Source organism: Heterocephalus glaber, unplaced genomic scaffold, assembly GCF_053883595.1.
Source record: "Heterocephalus glaber isolate CG9 unplaced genomic scaffold, H.glaber_assembly_v1.0 deba00001547, whole genome shotgun sequence".
Lineage (NCBI taxonomy): Eukaryota > Metazoa > Chordata > Mammalia > Rodentia > Bathyergidae > Heterocephalus > Heterocephalus glaber.
The window spans coordinates 15,504,473-15,518,938 of NW_028258340.1; the positions used below are offsets into that span (position 1 = coordinate 15,504,473).

General features: G+C 34.6%; 1 protein-coding gene and 1 pseudogene across 7 annotated transcripts in view; both read left to right on the forward strand.

Annotated features, from left to right (window-relative positions):
* The window catches only part of Dmd (dystrophin), a 2,486,572-nt gene that overhangs the window by 25,997 nt on the left and 2,446,109 nt on the right, over positions 1 to 14,466 (forward strand). The gene's annotated exons all lie outside the window — the stretch shown is intronic.
* On the forward strand, positions 9,298 to 9,372 carry LOC147824354 (U2 spliceosomal RNA; annotated as a pseudogene).

A 14,466-nucleotide genomic window follows, 5' to 3' on the forward strand; every position in this document is an offset into this window, starting at 1 on the left:
TCTTTCCCTTTTTATTCTATCTATGCTACAAGACTATTGCTTGGTGCCACCCACACATAAAGGTGGGTCTTGCCTCACCAGTAAATCCATCCACACGAAAAATGATGCTAAACCAATCCATGGAATGATCTAATCCCACACAATCATGATCCAGTCACTGCCAAAAGCCCTGCCTATGAGTCTTTGGAGGGACATCAAATTATAAGCAATAACATTCCACCCTTGTCCCCCAGACTCATGCACATCCTCTTATGCAAAATTCATCTAGTCTATCTCCAAGAGTTGCCAAAACCCTAGCAGTTGCAGCATTGATTAAAATTCAGTCCAAAATCATCTTTAATAAGGCAAACTCTTAGCTGCGAGCCCCTATAAAAATGAAAAGATAAACATGTTCAACATACAGTGGTGCAAGATAAGCATTCTCATTCCAAAAGGTATAAATAGGGGATAGAAATGGGATGAAAGCATGACCAAAATCCAGTAGGGCAAACTTTAAATCCTGCACTTCTATGTCCAGCACCTGGAGCAATCTGAGGCAAGATATGAACTCCAGAGGGCTTGCGGGGCTTTGCTTCTATGGCACTTCTGATGGTTATAGCTCTCATGGTCGGTGTCTGTGGCCAGCTTTGCTCACTCCTTTCAGTTTTCCTCAGATGATCCACATTTCTGGGTTCTCTAAACTTCTGGCACTTTCAGCTTCATGTTCACAGCTTTGTACACTGTCCTTTTAAAGGCACACTGCCTGGTCTCCCATGCTTTCTCCTGAAATCTGGGTGGAAGCCTTTTTGCCACCACAACTCTTCCATTCTGCATTCACCTAAAACCAGCACCGCCTGGATGACACCAAGGTCTGTCATTAGCTGGTGCAGTAGCCAGGCTCTTTCTCTCTTCTCTTTAGGGCTTGAATGCTTGGGTTCGTAACTCTCAGCACACCAATCAAAGGAACAAATTACCACAGGCCACACTCATTCTGGAATGTGGTACCCTGGGACTCTCTTCTCAAAGCAGTCTTTTACCTTTGCAATTTAGAGGCTGTAAAGGGTGATGTCCTGCTGGTTCTTGTGATGGTTTCAGGTCATCTTTTCTATTGTCCTGTTCCAAAATTCTTGGCTTTTTATTGCTAATCTTTGCAGCAACCAAGTTTTCCTCTGCTCCATCTTTGCAGGCCTTAACTTTACTGGAGCTCATGTTCTGGCCAACTGAAAACTTTTCAAATCATTTTCCTGGGCTGTTTGCTCTTGATTCACAAACCTCAATAGTAGCTATGGCACTGCCTCAATATTAGACTGCCTTGAAATTTTTTCTGACAGATTAATTAGTCCACTGCTCTTAATCATAGACCCCACCATGTCTCTGGACATGAGAAAAATGCAGACAATTTTTCTTCCAAAATATAACACACATGCCCCAGAGTCCAACTGCTAGTGCAGTCCTTGTTCCTACCTGAAACCTCCTGAGCCTGGTTTTTAGCAGGTGTATTTATTTCTATCAGCATTCTGATCATCTTAGCTCTGAGCTGAATCTTGCATCAAGCTGAGCTAGGAACATTTTACAGCTGCTTCTCCAGCCAGCATTTCCAAACCATTCCAATATCCTCCCACAAGCCAGTTCCAGAGGCTTCTAAACCACATGGTCAGATATCTTCACAGCAGAGAGTCCACTTCTCTGGTACCAAAATCTGTCTTAGTTACTTTTTTGTTGCTAGGACAAAATACTTGATGCCCACAAGTTAAAGAAAGGTTTATTTTGGCTATTTGTAAAGGTTTCGGTCCCTAGTTGGCTTGCTTCAGGGCAGGGCAGCATGGCAGAGGAGAAACAGTTTGTGGCATGGCAGGCAGGAAGTAGCACAACTTCCTTTTTCTTACCCTTTTCATTGTATCCAGGGTACAAGCCCATTGGTTGGTGTTACCCACACTCAGGGTGCATTCTTCCTCTTCATTAAATCCATCAGCCACACTCAGAATTGTGCTAAACCTGTCAGTGGACTAATCCACATTTGCATACTATTAAAGCTTGTATCTACCTATCCTCCCAAAGCCTCATGCTGTAGTAGAGGGGAAGTTTCAAGAGTGGCTCGATTAGGGTATGTGAATATGGATTAAGGGTATGATACTGGTATTAAGGCGGTGGATAATGGAAAGCCCACCCTGGGTGTGGATGGTACCAATCAGTAAGCTTACAGCCTGGGTGGGTGGAACATAAAGGGAAAGAGAGGGCAGGTTGGCTGCTTACTGCTTGCTGCCTTCTGGCTGCCATGCCATGGACAGTTTTTCTTCTGTGAAGCCCCACTCCCATGCCAGCCTACCTTGGAGCCAGCTGACTATGAACTATGGTTTTTACAAACAGTGAGATGCAATAAATCTTTCCTCCTCAAATTATGGGTATTGGATATTTGTCTCAGCAAGACGAAAAGTAATTAAAATACATACCCATGATTTTGTATCATATACCCATGATCCAGCCACTCTGAAAAGCCCTACCAATGAGGACATGAGGCTTTGGGGGAAGGGTGCATCTAGACATGAGCCATAACACAGATCGTATTCTTAACCTTTTTTTTTTTTTTTTTTTTTTACCAAAATCCATCCTCTTAATAAAAGTAGGATTCAATACTATCCAGCTTCTTTAAGGTCTGTGTCCCTCAAAGCACCTACAAAATCATATGTTAGTATAACCTATAGGTTCAGAGATACCATGAAGGGTAGAGGTTCTTTTAATCTTTCTTCCTCTATCTTTCCTTCACCTTCCTTTTTTTCACTCTCTCGCTTCTCCCCCTTTCCAATCCTTATATCGTATTATAGTGTAGCCATTATACATTCTGAAAAATGTGTCATTAATTTTGTTGCGCTGTCAACATTATAAATCTTTCACAAAATGGGACCACCATTTTATGAAAGATCCTCATTGGCAAACATCTTTATGTGGTGTGTGATTGATTTTTTTCTCTGGACTTATTTCTCATGTTTACCAAATGGGTTACCACATATAAAACATTGTATAGAGGCTAGAATGCAAGGGAGACTATTTTCAGAGGCTCCTCCATATCTTCTTTTGTGTTTTGTCATAGTAACATCACATGCTTTTGCCTGAACTGATAACTCACAAAAGTAATAACCTTTACTGGAGCAGATTAAATAAAAAGTTTGAACAATAAAGTTTTACTCCTGAAATGAGAGGCAAATTCTCAAAAAACAGGTCAGTGATACCTGATTAAATTTTAATTCTTACTAAAAATGAAAGATGTGTAAGGGATGGGGGGGGTTCTTTCTGAGTGGCCTATCAATCAAAGCTTTTAAATTCCTGGTGTCTGCAGATATGAAACTTGAGTCTAGATCTCATATTTTCTCAGCAGTATTTCTAAAACAGATCTTTCTAAGCAATTGCAAAAAGTTTGGAATTTTGCCTGAAGATAGTATAGTATTTCTAATGTTATGGACATTTTTGTTTCCATTTTCTGTTACAAGCAGTTATTTAACACAAAAATTAGGTTTTTCATAATCATTACTTTAAAATTTAATGCAGAATCATCTAGTATACATTCTGAAATAGCTAGAGTATATTGACTGTTCTCTGTTCTTGTAGTGATGGAACTCTTTTCCTAAGTCAATGACTCTCCAATTTTAGAATATATAAAAATCACAATTACTGGTTAAACTAAAAATTCGTGAGACCCACCTTAGAAAATCCAGTAAGTAGGTCTAGAAATCTGTATGTTTAAGTAACACCCCTGTAGATATCATACATGTTATTCAGACTACATTTTTGTGAAACACTAACAATATAATTGGAGTTAGGAAATGAATCTCTCAGGCCAAGTATTGCTTGGAATATTGAATTCTCTTCCCAAAAGCCTTTGCTTCTGAAGTTATTTATTTTCTACTATAAATATTCCCTTTGAACACATCACTCCCTGGACCATTCCTTCCTCATTAACGAGCTCATTGTAGAAGGACTTTTGTATCAAATATGAATGGTATATAGGGTTTTATGGAAGTAATCACATTTGCATGATAATTGCAATTATTTCCCAGGAAATTTAAAAATGTATCTGAGTTCTTCCACTCTGTCACTTATTATGTATTTAGCTTATTGATTTACAAAGAATATGATAAAATAGTTTTTAGGAGCCACCAAACTTGTCTTCAAGAATATTTCTCAACTCCTCTTTTTAGACCATAACTAGAATTGGATACAAACACCATTTTATAGACAGTGTTTAGCTGCCAATAACTTGATCTTTAAGAGGCATTAAAATGACCTCATCCATTTTCCTCACCTTTGACCTTTAATCCCATCTTCTGTAAAAAGTCAGATTTCCTGTGATCACTTTAAGGAACCCTCCCTCCAAGAAAAAAATTTGTGATGACCATGTCCTGGCACTCCCATGTCTCTTGCTTTACTTATTATATATGTCATCATTTGGCACATATTATATTGCATTTTCTGAGAGGTAATATGTTGTATGTATTTATGTTACCTAGGACAATGTTTTGGAAAACACTTAAGCAAAATAAGAAATGAATGTGATTACCATTTTCTGTCTTACATAACATGTATCCTTAATGGATAATGAAATAGGTTCTCAATGGGAAGACATACAGTATATTCTCTACAAGAATGTGTCTGGGAGTGTTGAGTCTGGAAGAGATTACCATTATGAATCAGTGGGCTAAGTAAAGAATTCTCCCATTATCAGTGTGGTAAGGCATCATCCAATCCATTGAGGGTCCAAAAAGACCACAAGGGAAAAGGGAGACCTATTTCCTCTCTCTCTCTCCTTGAGCTATAACATAAATCTTCTGGTCTTGTACATTGGAACTCCTGATTCTTCTTCCTTTGGACTATAGAAATTAAGCCAGCAGTCTCTTTCCCCTTGATGTCAGGCCCCCAGGCTTGAAGTGAACTAGACAATCCATTTGCTTTCCCGGTAGCTTTCTTTCAGATAGCATATCATGGAACTTCACACCCTCCATACTCCTGTGAAACAATTATCAAAATAAATCTGGAAATAAATGTATTTTTATTAAAATAAGTATATAGAGTGACATATATGGTTATTGTGTGTTACATAAACTTTTGATTATATAATGCAATCTATAATCTCTAAGACTATAGTATCTAAAATTAAATTTCAAAAGTGGTTGACCATTAAGATTCTCTCAAGAAATGGAATCAATGGAATATATACAGGGATGGGTGAAGGGTAGAGATAAAGAGGGAGGGAGCAAGCTTGCCTTAGAGTGAGAGTGGAGAGAGATTTATTATAAGGAATTGGCTTACATGATTATGGTGGCTGAGAATTCCAGGATCTACAGCTGGGAAACTGGAGATTCAACTGTGACAGTAGTGTAAATTCCAGTCCTCGAGATGGTATGCTTAAGACTCTGAGGATCTGATGCCTCAGTTCAAGTACTAAGGCCAGGATAAAAAATACAGTGTACCAATTCAACCAATTCAAAGAGTCTGGCAGGAAGATTAAATGAACCAGCTGCCACAACACACACACACACACACACACACACACACACACACACACGAACAATCTGTTGTATTTGGTCTACTATTCAAATACTAATCTCATCCAGAAGCACTCTCAAAGACACACACAAAATAATGTTTGCCCATATGTCTGGGGACCCCATGGCCCAATCAAGTTGACACCTAAAAATGAACTTTCATGTTAACTCAGTGTTTTTGAAATAATAAATGGGATAATACATGCAGAGTATTTATCATAATTCTTAACACATAGTCCTAAGCTAAAGTTACTTGAATGGTACTATCAGTATAATTCATTTTTCCAAATATCTCAACTATTCCATTTCTACATATACAGTAATTTCTAAATTTCTTGTACTTTGAAATCTTGTCAGAGAAAAAATTGGCCCTTCTATAACTGACTAGAGGCAGAAAAGAAAATGAAACTAGCTGGTGCTGAGATACTTCCTCTTGAATTCTGGGTACTTTGTCTATTTCTATATGGTATTTTCAAAATTTTACTGAAGTAAGCATCTTTCCTGAATTCTATTCTACAAGTAAATATACTCAATCCCAGGTCACTGAGCAGATTCAAATGCCAAAGTTGAGTAAAATGTTTTTCAAAGGGAAGTCCCTGTGACTCTAAAACCCATACTGGCTTCCCCCTTAGAGAAATACTCTTGATGTTTTCCTACATATTCTCAGGGATCTGAGTACATCATATGTGTTAGTATCTAAAAACACCTGAGGAGTTATCAGAACTGAAATTCCCAATTTTATTTTTTTACAGATTTTGTAGCCTAACTTTGGCCGCATGTACATTTTGATGAGAGCAAAATGATATAGGTGAGTTTCCTCTTAGCTAATTCTGTGGTTATTTGAAGGATGAGGAAGACAGATGAATTTACAGAACTCAGCACTGCTCTGTAATTACAAGCAAGCATAATAACTATTAAAGCATAGGGTGGGAGCTAAGAAAAAAATTTCAGGCAGACACACAAGTGTATATTAAATGTCTCATAAACATTGCTTTAAATTTTTAATGGGAGCCAAACAGAAATCCTTATTTTTGCCAAGAGTACTTGGAGTATATATTCATCCATACTATTTCAGAAAACAAGAAAAAATAACAATGAGAAAAAACAGCTGTATTGCCACTATTAAAGGTAAATATAAACATTTAAACATGACGTACAACATATAGTCATATTTTCAAAAATCTAAGCCAATGTAAATTTTAAGTTATGTTTGGTTAACATTGATTAAAATACATTGCTTTTCAATAATTTTAAGAAAACTATAGTATATTAGTGGAATAAAAAGACAGTTGTATACAGATAACTCTAATCATACCAAAATTGGGATAATTAATAAAAATTAAAATTTGATAACTATTGCAGAATAATAGGCTATCAAATCAAGCAAGGACACTTAAAATGGTCTAGTTTTTCCTAAATAGCTTAGGACATATTTTGTATCTATTCTAAGCCTCATTTTCCTTCTTTATAAAAATAGGATACAGTATATTATTACTGTGTCTTAAGGATTGAAAATTAAGGTAATAAAGATATTTCAACATGGACTTCTTGATGTGGGTCATTTTACTTAATCCTGTTTAGGTAAGAGAGATTAAATAACTTGTGGTAGATCACACAACTAAACATGAATTAAAATCAAACCTGGGAATCTTGGCACCAGAGCATATGCTTTAGACCATTCCCTTGTACTTCTTGCTTTGAGTAATCAGTAAGTGGGTTAAAAATTATTTAGCATAGGCCAGGGATTTAGCTCAGTGGTTCCGGCACCTGCCTCGCAAGTGCAAGGTCCCAAGTTCGATCCCCGGTACCAAAAAACAGAAAAAACAAAAATTATTTAGTGTACAACTGTCCTTGTAAAAGTTGTCAACATGAAATTCTTAATATACTTTATTAAAATCAAAGTAATCTCTCTCCAAAACAATAGGAACATGAATTGTAGATCTCCTTTGATTCGTTTGTCTCTATCCATATCAAAAAGAAACTAAGACCAATTTCTCTCGATTTGTGCTTAGTGAATCAATTGTTCGTTTTTCTATATTCACTCAGTGTTTTCTCCCAATATTGTTGTATGTTGAACCCAACTTTTCTGGTGCACACATCACAGAGACACATACACTTAAAAATTTATAAAATGTCCATTTCTATAATTGATATAAAAGCTTTGTGATTTCTTAATGTTTATAATTAATCTGCAATAATATTTAGTCTATGTTTTATGTCTTGAAACTTAACTGGATTTCTGGAATTAAAGAGTAAATACTGTTAATTTGGGTGTCTAGTCCCATTTAATTTTGTTCTATGCTCTTGAATTTTATGATTACTCTCTTTGGTTGACAATAAGAAATTAAAATAAGAATTAAAGACTGAATTAACTCTGACATTACATAGAACCTATCTTTCTTAATCATTTCTTCTAGTGCTTTTTTTTTTTTTGGCACCAGAGATCGAACTCAGGACCTTGCACTTGAATGGCAGGTGCTGTGCTGCTGAGCTAAATCCCCAGCCCTTTTAGTATTTTTTGTTCATTTATTTCCTTGTCTGACATAATTTTTCTTTTTATAATTCTGCTTTGGGTTGCTTTTTGTGCTTTTAATTTCTCAGTGCTTATTGTTATGTTGTATTAACCCTATATTTTTATTGTAAGTAGTTTTTCCCTTATTTTTAATGTCTTAACTTTTTAACTAATAAGACATCTAAGGATACTTAAATTGCTTTCTATAAATACCTCTTATTCTTTTACTCCTTAGGATCATTCCCAAAAATACACGTGAAAAGAATTCTTACCCCTTTCATTGTTTTGATGCCTCTTTCATATTCATATGTGTGTATTCAAATATATATTACACCTGACTGTCTGCATTTTACAATTTGTTACTGACACCCTGTTGAATGCATTCTCCTAATCTTTATAAGTCCACATCTAGCATTTCATTTTTCCTCTTATTAATACACATACTTGCCAAGCTTTGTATAGGTTTCATGTTATTGATGAGTATTTTGGTTTTCAATCAATTTATGTTGAAAGTAGATATTTTCCCTGTTAATTCCCTTATTTTCTTTTTCTTTCTCTTTTTTTTTTTTGGGGGGGGGTACCGGAGATCGAACTCGGGTCCTTCTGCTTGCGAGGCAGGCAGTGAAACCGCTGAGCTAAATCCCTGGCCCCAATTCCCTTATTTTCTGATATAGAATTTTAGTAAAATAGGCAAAAGTATATGAAAATGGTCTGTCCTTTTTGCAGAATGAAATTTCCATCATATGTAAATGAATTCTTAATTCTCACTTAGATATGAACATAATACATATTTTGAGGATTGAAATCAATATTCTATGGAAATAAAATTCAAAGTCAAAACCATGTATCTCTAGGAATTCACTTAATATGTATTTATATAAAATAAATGATAGAATTTTATTAAACACGTCAGAGTCAATTTTATAAGATTGATGTTGCATTTCTCAGGACTGTCAGCTCATACGTTGTTCCCATATTCATTATTGCTGACATTTATAATACAAATAGATATTTACTTTCAACACAGAACAGTGAAAGAGGAGGGTATTTTGAGGTTTCCCCATTTATCTACAACCTATTCCTCTTCATTTTCTTATGTATTCTTTGTTATGTCTGGATCAAAGTTGATTGACATTGTGCATCATTTTGGAGATATATTTCTTTTGATTGATGTGGTGAAGTTGACATTGTTTTAAATCATTATTAAAGGAAAAGATACATGTACTAACATCCCATGATGAATGTAGTCATTATGTAGTACAAACATGTATTGCTTCTCAGCCTTTTGGCTAAGATCAAGTGTAGTAGTACAAACATGTAATAATAAATAAATTTAAAATATTAAAACATAAATGAAAGACAAAAGTACTCTTGGTGAGGACTTTTTCTTAAAAATTGCCTAATTCTAGTATAATTACTAAAAAGTCACTTCCATATTTAAAATGTGGTTTTAATGTTAGGAATAATACCTAAAACAAGTTTATAAAACTAGCAGAATTTTGTTTTAAATAAGATCTCTTATATTCTTTATGCTAAATATTTATAAATATTTTCTGAGTATCTCAAATTACCTAGGTAATGTAACCTCCATGTGAACTCTAATCTACTTTCCTATTTAACTATTTAAAATTATTTATAATTTTATGCATAAATTTAACAGCTCTAGAACTATCATGAATTATTTCAGCATATTTTATATTACACATATTTATACTGCTCAGACTATATTTTCCAGTTGGCAGGTATTTTTATAGTGAGTTTCATCTAGAAACTCATAATATTTGAACAAGTATGTAGAGATACCAACTATCCAATATCATACATTGTTACCTGCATTGCACTGAATGGAGATGATTTCTACCTACTTCAGCATGTTATCACTGATTACTGACCTGTTCTATGATTGCAAAAACGACTTCTAAGTAGGCCTTCTACTTCCCAAAGACAAAGGCAAAAATGAAGCAATTTCTAAGCTGGGTACTTAGGCTACAGTTAAACTTCATTACATGTATTATATCCCATCTCTGATTTACTTTTTAAATCTCAGGGAATATGTTATATTTATTTGTACCTTTTTACAATGTACTAGGAATTTTATCTACATATCATGTAATTTTATGGTAATAATTGTTTTATTGTTTCCTCAATCATTCAAACTGAAGTTCAGAAACTTTTCATAATGTGCCCAAGTTTTCACAGTTTGAGTCTCATCATGTTCATCTGGGTGCATCGTATTTTCTCCTTTATTTTCAATCACATGCCTTGATTTTTTTCTTCATTTTATTGTTTGTAATTTTTGTAATTACTATTTCCTTTCCATAGGTTAATGATTAGGTGGATGAGTGCAAGGGTGGATGGGTGCAAAAATGGGTAGATAGATAAATGGAATAACACTCTATGGACCAAGGTTTATTGATATCAGTGTTTTGGTTTGGGTCTTAATTATATCCCCAAAACTAACACAGTTAGAGAAGAATGTTATCCAGCTAGTATCTGGGAAGTCCAATCCAGCAGATCAGACTTCCTAAAGCTCTTCTTCCAGCATTGAAACACTTTATATCAATAACTGATGAGTGATAATTCTGTGGTATAATCAGGCCCAACTAGTGAATTTCCTTTCAAAATTTCTGTTTCAGACAGTTCAAGAAAGAATACATGATTAATATCTATTATCCAGCACAGCTGTGGGTGCAATTCCATAAATTGCAGGTATATATATGAAAAGATGAGCCAGATGTATCTTCCCAAAGGATTTTCTTTAATGAGTAGTATCTAGCAGCCTGTGGAAGATCGTATTTAACTTCTAGCTAATCAGTTACATCAGCAAACTGTGAGGAGACCTGGTGAAAGTCAGAACTGTCTCAAGCCTTCTCAGAAAGGGGATAATCTTCACATAATTTCACTTTCTTAATTTAGTCTTCCAAGGCTATATAGGTATGTAGGAGGTAGATGCAAGATTTCAAACCAAGATTTTTGGAAATAAATTCCAAAATGAATGCATGCTTGCTTACTTGCTTTTTCTTTCTTTTTCTTTTCTTTTCTTTTTTTTTTTTTCACTGTTGAATTTCTTTAAAGGCGTGCTTTTAAGTTACATGCCTTTGATCTTTTTAGATCTTTTTGTGCTATGACCCCTTTATTTTCTTTCAGCTAAAACTCAATTTTAAAGATAAAAATTATAAAATAAATGCACATATTATTTTATATGGATACAAAAAATACAAATATATTTGCTTATCTCCTCATATCATCCCTGCTGAAACTATTTGGGACAGCATATAAAATACACAGTTTATACAAAGGGAAAATAAAGGAAAAGAAACAGGTAAATTTACCCTAAAATTCAACACAGAATCTAGAAATGGGATAATAAATTGGTGTTTGAGGTAGCAGTCAGTAAAATAAAACTTGTGTGTATAATTCAGAGGTTTATAATGACCAATAGATTAAGATTTATTTCTGTTACAGTTTTTGTAGACATTGAGGCTGAGGTGTATTATTTGTTAAACAATAATACTCAACAGTTTTAAAATATTGTATGACACATGGCCATTTCTTACCATGCAAATACATGATGAAATACAATGAAACCAGTATGTCAAGATGATCAGAAAATATTTTAAGTGTGCATTCTCCTTAATGTTGTCATTATCTAAGACTTGGTGTCCATACATTTACAATGACAGTTCTCAAAGCATGTAGAATATTAATTATAGGAAGGTTTTTGTTGAGAAATAGTCCTTTTTGCTTACTTCAGCATTACCTACACTAAACTTGGAAAAAATAATCTTTAAAGGGGAAGAAGAATTCATTGAGACTCCTTTAGGAGTGGTTCTATTTTCTCCCAATAATGACATGACCTTTGTAAGTTGATCTAAAATACTAGTAGGAACCAATATTAGTAAATCTACCCAGAAATATCAAAAAAAGCACTGTTGGTATAAGTTTTAGGAGTATGTTTGAAGCACAGATCTAAAAGGGAGTGAATGAGTGTAACTTGTTAGATGGAGCACAAGCCCTCCAATATGTAGTGTTACTTCATTGCACATTAGGCCTAGGTCAAGCACCAACTTTTCCTGTCTGACTATTCACCTTCAGCTCAGGTTTTCTGAGGCCAAATAAGTTGGAAACCTAATTTAATCATGGGTGTAGAATGAAACACTTTACATTCAGTACATTTTGTGTTGATTGACTAACACTTTAAATGTTTTGGCCATCAAATTATGAAGAGTTCCATTTCTGGTTTTGACTATGCTTCATTAAATTCAATAATTTGATATGAAATTATTGTTACCATTTTTGTTATTCACAAAAGTGTATTGAAACCTTAATTGATGTTATTTACACAAATACAGCTTTAATTTAAAGATGCAAATATCTGTTAAAGATATACAGAAAAAACGATCATATTTATTTCAGAAATAATGATTGGACTAGCTGACTTTTTTCTCTAAATCTATTAAGACATTTCTAAAATTTTACTAAATTTGTGCTCCATATTTATTGTCACATATTTTCATACAGTTTAGATTTTTTTTTTTTTTTTTTTTTTTGAGACAGGGTCTCTCTGTGTATTTAGGCTGGCTCTGAATTCACTATGTAGCCCAGGCTGTCCTTGAACTTGCAGTGATAGTCCTGCCTCAGCCTTCTGGGTGCTGGGATTAGAGATGTGTGCCACCACACTTGGGTAAACCATGTAAAATTATGGTATGCGAGTGAGTATATTTTCTCAAATATCATTCAGTTATAACAGTCCTTTATTTTAGAAAATTTTTGGTTACCATTTAATGAAATCGATATTGTCTTCCCTTAATATTAAAACCTAGTCTGCATTTTAAAATTTGATCTAGTCACTGTTATAATTCTTTAATATTTATCTGAGCTTTATGTGACTGAGTGTGTTTTCTCAAATATCATTCAGTTATAACAGTCCTTTATTTCAGAAAATTTTTGGTGGTTACCATTTTAATGAAATGGATACTGTCTTCCCTTAATATGAGAATTAAAACCTAGTCTATATTTTAAAGTTTGATGTAGCAATATTATAATTATTTAATATTTGAGCATCCACAAATCGATGTGACTCCACTCTCTCATTTATTGGAGATTTATGTTCATTTAGAATTTAAGACTCCTCTAAGAATTTGAAAGTAAGTAGCGACACCTGAAATGATTTTCTCAAACTTGCCCAATGAGTTGTGGAACAAGGTTCTCCACCTCAGACATCTGGCTGGATGCTGTAGCTGACCTTCCTATTATACTGTGTAACCTTGCGAAGCTTAAAGACTCAGTATTTCTTAGGATGCAATTGATGGAATTCAACCTCCTGTTTTTTTTTTTTTTCTCCGGTTCTGGGCATCAAACTCGGGACCTTGTGCTTGCGAGGCAGGTGGCGGCACCACTGAGCTAAATTCCCAGCTAAATCTACATTTGAGGAACGCAGATGTGGTAGCTACTTCAGTGACATCTTACATAAAAAGTTTAGTCCGCCTGCCTTGCAAGCGCAAGGATCCGAGTTGGATCCCCGGTACCAAAAAAAAAAAAAAAAAAAAAAGTTTAGTTTCCGGTTTTCATTCCATTCCCGAAAAGAATTTTAACAGGAAAACAAAATTTGTTGTGAACTCTAGCCTCATTCGAGCATTTTGATGAGTCATGCTTGCTTTTAATTCTTTCCTGTGAAATCACAGTGGTATTACAGTGGACCCTCAAGTTATAGCCCGTCTAACATACAAAAAACGTGTGTTAATTAGGTTAATGGAAGACTCATCTGCCTCTTGTTATCTATAGCGTGTACCCAGGTGAACATCCAGATTTTGGCTGTATTGACTTACAACCCACCCTCCCCGGAAACCGATCAAGTTCATGAGTCCAAGGGTCTACTGTATTCTACAATTTACCCTGAGATAAATGTTCCTTATTTGCAAGGGGAACGGTTTTCTTATAATGCTTCTATGTTCTTAATAAGAAAAGGTATTTAGGTATAAACAGGGCAAAATAAATGTTGAGACTGGACTGTAAGTCCTGTGGATTGTGTTTTGACTGAGGCTTTTAGTTTTAATGCTTTTTCTTTAGTTGTTTGGCCATTTTTAATAGCTTAATCAGCTAAAAATAAGAGTAAAAATGTGAAAAGTTGTATCTATTCATTGTGGGTGTGGAAATGCACAAATGAGCTCTTCATTGGAGAACTTTTTTTCAATGACCAAGCAAATACCTAAGATGTGATTTCGGTGCATGATTATTTTGGAGATATATTTGTATGCATATTTATGTATTAATCATGCGACCTTTTTGATGGACAAATGAATGTATTGTTACACTGTACTTCACATGTTACATATGTATCACATTAATAGGATACATGCCCTTTATAATTTTTCAGTGTACAAAATCTCATACTATGGCTCAGTTATGAATTAATGCTAGTTAACCAAATTAATTGCT